This window comes from Palaemon carinicauda, chromosome 12, assembly GCF_036898095.1.
Source record: "Palaemon carinicauda isolate YSFRI2023 chromosome 12, ASM3689809v2, whole genome shotgun sequence".
Taxonomy (NCBI): Eukaryota; Metazoa; Arthropoda; class Malacostraca; order Decapoda; family Palaemonidae; genus Palaemon; species Palaemon carinicauda.
The window spans coordinates 141,005,206-141,011,205 of NC_090736.1; the positions used below are offsets into that span (position 1 = coordinate 141,005,206).

Consider the following 6,000-nt stretch of genomic DNA (forward strand, 5'->3'; position numbering starts at 1 on the left):
TCTTGTTCGTTCAGGTACAGATCTCTCACGTTCACATCTTCCTTTACTTTTGATATTACTAAATTGTTTTGTCTGGGTTCACGTATGCAATGCGGGCATAACCTGTATAGGTTATTCCGTTCATTCTCACTGATGGCTGTCACTATATGTACACATCTCTTATGGTTGAGTCTATTACATTCACATACTATCCATTTTCTCCGTTCTCCTTCCGTGTCATTACATATGAAGCAGACATAGTGTACTGTTTCTTATCACTTAGGTTTCTCCATAAGACTAACTAATATCTTTTCAATGATATTCTAAGCGAGAAACGGAAAGCTAAAACACGATTCAGGGTATGTATAGCAGAGCTCGACTCAACACGTCCACACTCTAGCACTGACAACGCCCAGTTGTGTACAGTATATTGTGTACTTACGAACCTTTTGTAATAACTGAAGAAAACCCATATTCCGACGTCTCATTATCCGTCTACATGGGACATATTGGTGTCAGGTGTAAAAATAGGTCTGTTTGGGTATACTGTGAGCGAAGTTGTTCTTTGAGCCGGTAAAATATAAGTTCAAGATGCCTAGATACACAAGGAATAACATAGCGGACGCTGCTGCTGCAGGAGATGAGAACAAAGGAGCAGTGGGATATAGCATTCCCGATGAAGAATATAGACAGGAAATTAGAACGCAAGAATTGGAGAATTAGAAAATTTCGAACAGTTAATGAACAGATTCTTGGTTGAATGAGAAGAGGAGCGGCGCGCAACCACAGCATATCCAACGTACATAAACGCACACAAGTGAAAGTACACATGCACAGCCGAGTGAAGATACGCAACTATTTGTTGCTCACGTGAAAGTAAAAAAAATATCCGCCAGTGTATAGATATTTGTTGCTCATGTGAAAGTAAAAAATATCCCCAGTATATAGCTACAGTATTTGTTGTTCATGTAAAATTAAAAAAAAATATCCCCGAAATAATGCCACATGATTGGCATTGTCAACTCATTCATATACAACTTGCTAGAACCGAGAGCAGTAGGATAATGTTTATTTGCGAGAGAGCGAAGCTGTCCTCCACGGAGCAAAGATGTCTCCATGGGCCAATTTTCCCCCCATCCGCTTGTTTTGTATCTGGAATAGTGGTGTATTCTTACGGCAGCCACGGTTAGGTCCCCATTCGCTGGATCCCTACGAGCTAGGTCTCCAATCGCTGAAAGTCCAAGGTAAAGAGAAATTTTAGGTTTTGAAGAAAGAAAACTAATAAGTTGCAGTCTCCCAGACCTGTTAACAATTGATTACACTTTGCAATATGAAAAATCTGTAGTTGCATAAGTTATTTCATGGGCCTGCATTTTTCATTTGGTATTTTAACCCTCTATAAAAATTATATTTTTTTATATAACTAATAGTTAATTTATTATTTAGTTTAGTTTAGTTTTAAATTACTGATGGGATTATATAAAAAGATATACTTCCAATACAGTACATAAAAAGACTGAATCATGGACTCATCTTGTGGTGATATTTTTTTGTTAATTTTTAGTGTTGTAAGATAACTAGTTCTACCTAACTAATTGTCTTTTATTAGATTAAGTATATAACCTAAAGCTTAGATTCATACAAAGGAACACTGAAATCTAGGAGCTTGCCATTGTGATAGCCATGCTGGCTCTTGCTAAAGATTCGGCGATGTAAACACACTGTAATGGTCAAAATAATAGTTAACTTGTTAATTGGTGTAAAATACTTTTAATTCGATTAGGCAATGATAGGTTAGTCAGGGGACAAAGGCAGGATTATATAATTACCTCCGCCAACGAAGTTGAAAAGAGTTTACGTTTTTGCCCCTTGTGTGTGTGTTTGTGTGTTTGAGAACAGCTTTCTGACCGCAATTTTAAACGTAGAGTAATGAAACTGGCACAGATTAACTTATGTAAAAAACTGGAAATGATTCAATTTTTCGAAGGTTAAGGTCACTCTGAAGCAAAATGTCTAATTCACGTAAGCAGCCCAGTATATTAAAAACAATAACATCGGCCCCGAGACTATATAATAAGCTCCCACGAAACATTCGAATGATTGAAGACATTAAGGCTTTCAAGAGGAAACTGAAGACTTTCTTATTTCATGAGTCTTTTGACAGTGACGATTTAACAGTAAATGAACAATACGCAATATGAAACGTTAAATAGTCTGAATGAACTCGATAAAAAGACAGTGGAGGTCCTGTAGAGAGTGGGGTTTCCCTGCTTTATGGGACCGGGAAAGCAGCCATCAAATGAAATGAAATAAAAAATGACTAAGCTTGTCAGTGAACTTGTCGAGACAAGGTTAGTGAGTCAAAGAATATGTGATAAGGTTTTCCTTAGTGTAAGGCAAGGTAATTAAGATGGTGAAGGGAGAATAAGCTTTTTCATTGATTGAATGTTAACCAGTAAATCCACTTGGAAAATGAATAAGTAATGGTGGGTTAGCTGGAGTTAGTTTATGGAGAATCCATACACTATATAATTTAGTATGCCATTTCATTTATGAGAACGGTACATTTCCTTAATAAATTTAGCACGCTGCATGTCGTTTTTTAATAGTTTTAAGAGTGAAAACAACACAATCGTTAATTTTCACAGCACAATACCCTTGTACTCCAAGTAATATTCTACTCCTGGAACTGTTACCGTGTCAGTAAACTCTATTTTTGCCCAGAAATTGTACACTTCTCTTTTATATAAATTTTGTTTATGATTATTGTGTGTTTTTGACCAGGTATCCTCTGTGGTGTAAGGTAAAATGTTTTATTCAGGGAATTGTGGTTTATTGAGTATCTCTGGAAGAAAACATTGGAATACCAGCAGTCAATCATTCGATTATTGTTGTGAAGTATTTCTTTGTTAGGATTTAGGAAGTAATGCTTTTCCACTTTACAACATATACATTTGGTTGTTATTTGCTATTGTAAATTTAATGGATATGCCTGGTTTGTCATATTTTATATTTATTCATCATCATCATCACCTATTGACGCAAAGGGCCTCGGTTAGATTTCAACAGTTGTTTCTATTTTGAGCGTTTAAATCAATACTTCTCCCTTCATCATCCCCGACTTCACGATTCATAGTCCTCAGCCATGTAGGTCTGGGTCTTCCAACTCCTTTACATTACATAAGAATATTTTATGTTCGTTATAGTTTATCATCCAAAATGTTTTACTAAAAGTATGATTTTGATATTGAAGTGCACAGTAAAATATTTGACCACTTGAATAAGACAGATCTGTATAATTACCCTATTTTATTTACTTTTCAGACTAGAATCATCAAAAGAAAAGGAAATTATGGCCTCCAGCTCAAACCAGATAATTAAACTGTTGTATGTGAGACATTCCTTATGACATCAAGATGATGATCATCAGCAAATAATTTGGAATTTAATACTGAAAAGACAAAGACAAGATTTTAATTTCAGAAAGGAGTACCAAATCGTCTCATCTGAAGTGGCCACACTATCTTCAAACCTCTCTGGAGTATTGAAAACTATCATGAGAAATATAATTATAATACTTCAAATATTTTTAAATGTTCAATTGAAAAGTTATTGAGATTTTAAGGGGTTGTGTATGACAATGGTTATTTATATCCCATAGATTTAATAGAAATTACTAACAGAATATAAAGAAAATCATTTAAGTTACTGTACAGCAAATAAGTAATTTACAATAACGATATTACCAGATTGATTGATTGATTGATTTGGAGTTTTCTGGCATCATTGTTTATTAAATAAAGATTAAAAGAATATTCAATTAAAACCAGAAAAGTAAATATGTTATAAAAGTTGAATAGCATTTTTGGGCTCAAGCCATGTCGTCCTGATGGAAGGTTCCTATAGATAGCTTTCTAAGGGAAATTTGGCTACAGTGATATTCCCAGAGAATTAACCTTTAGCTCTCCAGAATTCTAACTCCTGGCGCAAATATCCTTAAAATTTCTCTTAAGATTATCACGTAATATTAGGGAACGTATATCTTGATACGACACATAGCAATCTTCACCCCGAATAGCTTTTTTGTTTCGAGGGGGAAGAGCGGCAAAAATAGAAGGGGAGCCATTATCAAGGTTACCCTTCCTCCCGTACTACTATTGAGTATCTAGATGGCACTCATTCCTATTTTTGTAGCGATTTCGCACGGTCGTGTTCCCTGTTAATCTAACAATTTGATTGCTTTTGAGAGGTTTTAATATGCAATCTCCAGCTTCTTTGGCCACTGGAAAGTTGAGTATTTATTCTTTACAGTGTATAATTTTTAGCTCCTGCTTCGCAGTGAAATTAGAGTAATTTATTGTGTTAAGGAGCTAGGCCTGTCACCTGAGGCGCCATGGGCGCTGTCTTTCGTTATGCATGTGTTACTTAGTTAGAACGACTTTCCCGGTTGTAATAGCATTAATAAATTATGAAAGCTATTTAGGCACAATTATAGTAGTAAAGATATATATTTTATGCATAATTTCCTCTTCCTTCTGTCGATCGTATACGTTAGAGTTTTGGCAATTTAGGTAACCGAGATCTTGTCTCGCGCTAGGCTACCTAGCCTAGGTGCTGTAGTATACTTTCAGACATTATCCACGTTTACCCTCGTGTTTCGTTTTATTGATTCAACGGGAGATAGTACATCTCCTAGAATTATATAACTCGATACTTGTCTCCTGTTGAGATTTAAGGGTAATCCCTCCTTCCCTCTGAGTGCTGCCGCAAGCGGCAACCCTATCTGGTCTTGCCATAGAGTAGTTCACTCCGGCTTGACTAGGCTAGGGTTTTGTCTCCCACCTTTGCCGGCAAGATCCCGGCTTTGGTTTTCGACAGAACCTCAGAGTATTCAGTGTTTATGCCGGCGGCAGAGCAGCAGGGTGCGTAGTCACTCCCCTGCCGGCTTACAGCTGCCGGCATAGGAGGCTAAGCCTCCCTAGGCCGCACCTGAAGTGGTAGTATGATGCCGCCACCTTCTCCCCTGCAGTCTAGAAGACTAGTTCTGTGTCGGCAGACCCTAGACTGAAGAATAGTATTCTTCTGCCGCCTAGGATGTCGCCGATACTGAAACATTGTTTCTCTTGTGTGGAGGCGGCGGCAATCCTGCCGGCTTTTTTCTACACCTGATTGATTCGGCAGATCCCTAGGCTGAAGAATAGTTATTCTTCTGCCACCTAGGATGGCGCCGATACTGAAACATTGTTTCACTCTCGTGTGTAAGTGGCAGAAATCCTGCCACCTTCTTCTACACTTGATACAGGACCCTTTTCCCTTCCCCTCTCTGTTCTTTAGCGATGACTTAGCCATCGCAATCCTGTGGCCGTTATCCTGCAATCTCACCACTTGCCGGGTGGGTTGCGGTGCCGGCCGGGCTCCTACATACGCAGCTGTTTAGTCAGTCTTTCCGTTATGCTGCTGAAGGTTCTTCAGTCCTCCCTTGGACTGCCATCCACATTCCTGAATCTGGCAATGCCGGCAACGGATCTTGTGGCTGGATGATGTATTCTCCCCTTCCATTTGAACCCTCCTTTAGGAGGAAGGCAGTAAGGTTATATACTTACACCCTTATTTATTGTTAACATACATTTTAATAAGTCAGACCTTCACTCCATGCTTTTTCTCTCTCTGTCAGCTAGTGCTGCCAGGTACTAACCCAGCCGGCAGCATGTCGGCTGGCCCGGTGCCGCCAGCTACTAGCCCTGCCGGCAACATGGCGGCTGAACTACAGTATATGATTATACAATAGCAAGTATATTTGCAGTATAGTATTTACTGCAGATAGAAAACTATTGTATATATTATACAGTAGCTATTTTCCAACATATTTTGTGTATCCTTGCACAGTCTTTTGCTGAGACCAATCCTGTATTGAAAGAATTGAATTCCTTCAATACTCTGATTAGAAATCAGTTAATAACTTACCCTACAATATTAAATAGTTTAGAGGGGTCAGTGGTAGTACACTTTTCTATCCCTAGA

At 38.1% G+C, this 6,000-nt stretch overlaps 1 long non-coding RNA gene across 1 annotated transcript in view; it reads left to right on the forward strand.

Moving 5' to 3' along the window:
- LOC137650670 (uncharacterized) overlaps positions 1-3,478 on the forward strand; it is a 77,115-nt gene extending 73,637 nt beyond the window's left edge. Inside the window, exon 3 of the long non-coding RNA XR_011046037.1 lies at positions 3,304-3,478. This is a non-coding gene — a long non-coding RNA (uncharacterized lncRNA). The remainder of the gene's footprint in view (positions 1-3,303) is intronic.
- Positions 3,479-6,000: the final 2,522 nt, after the last annotated feature.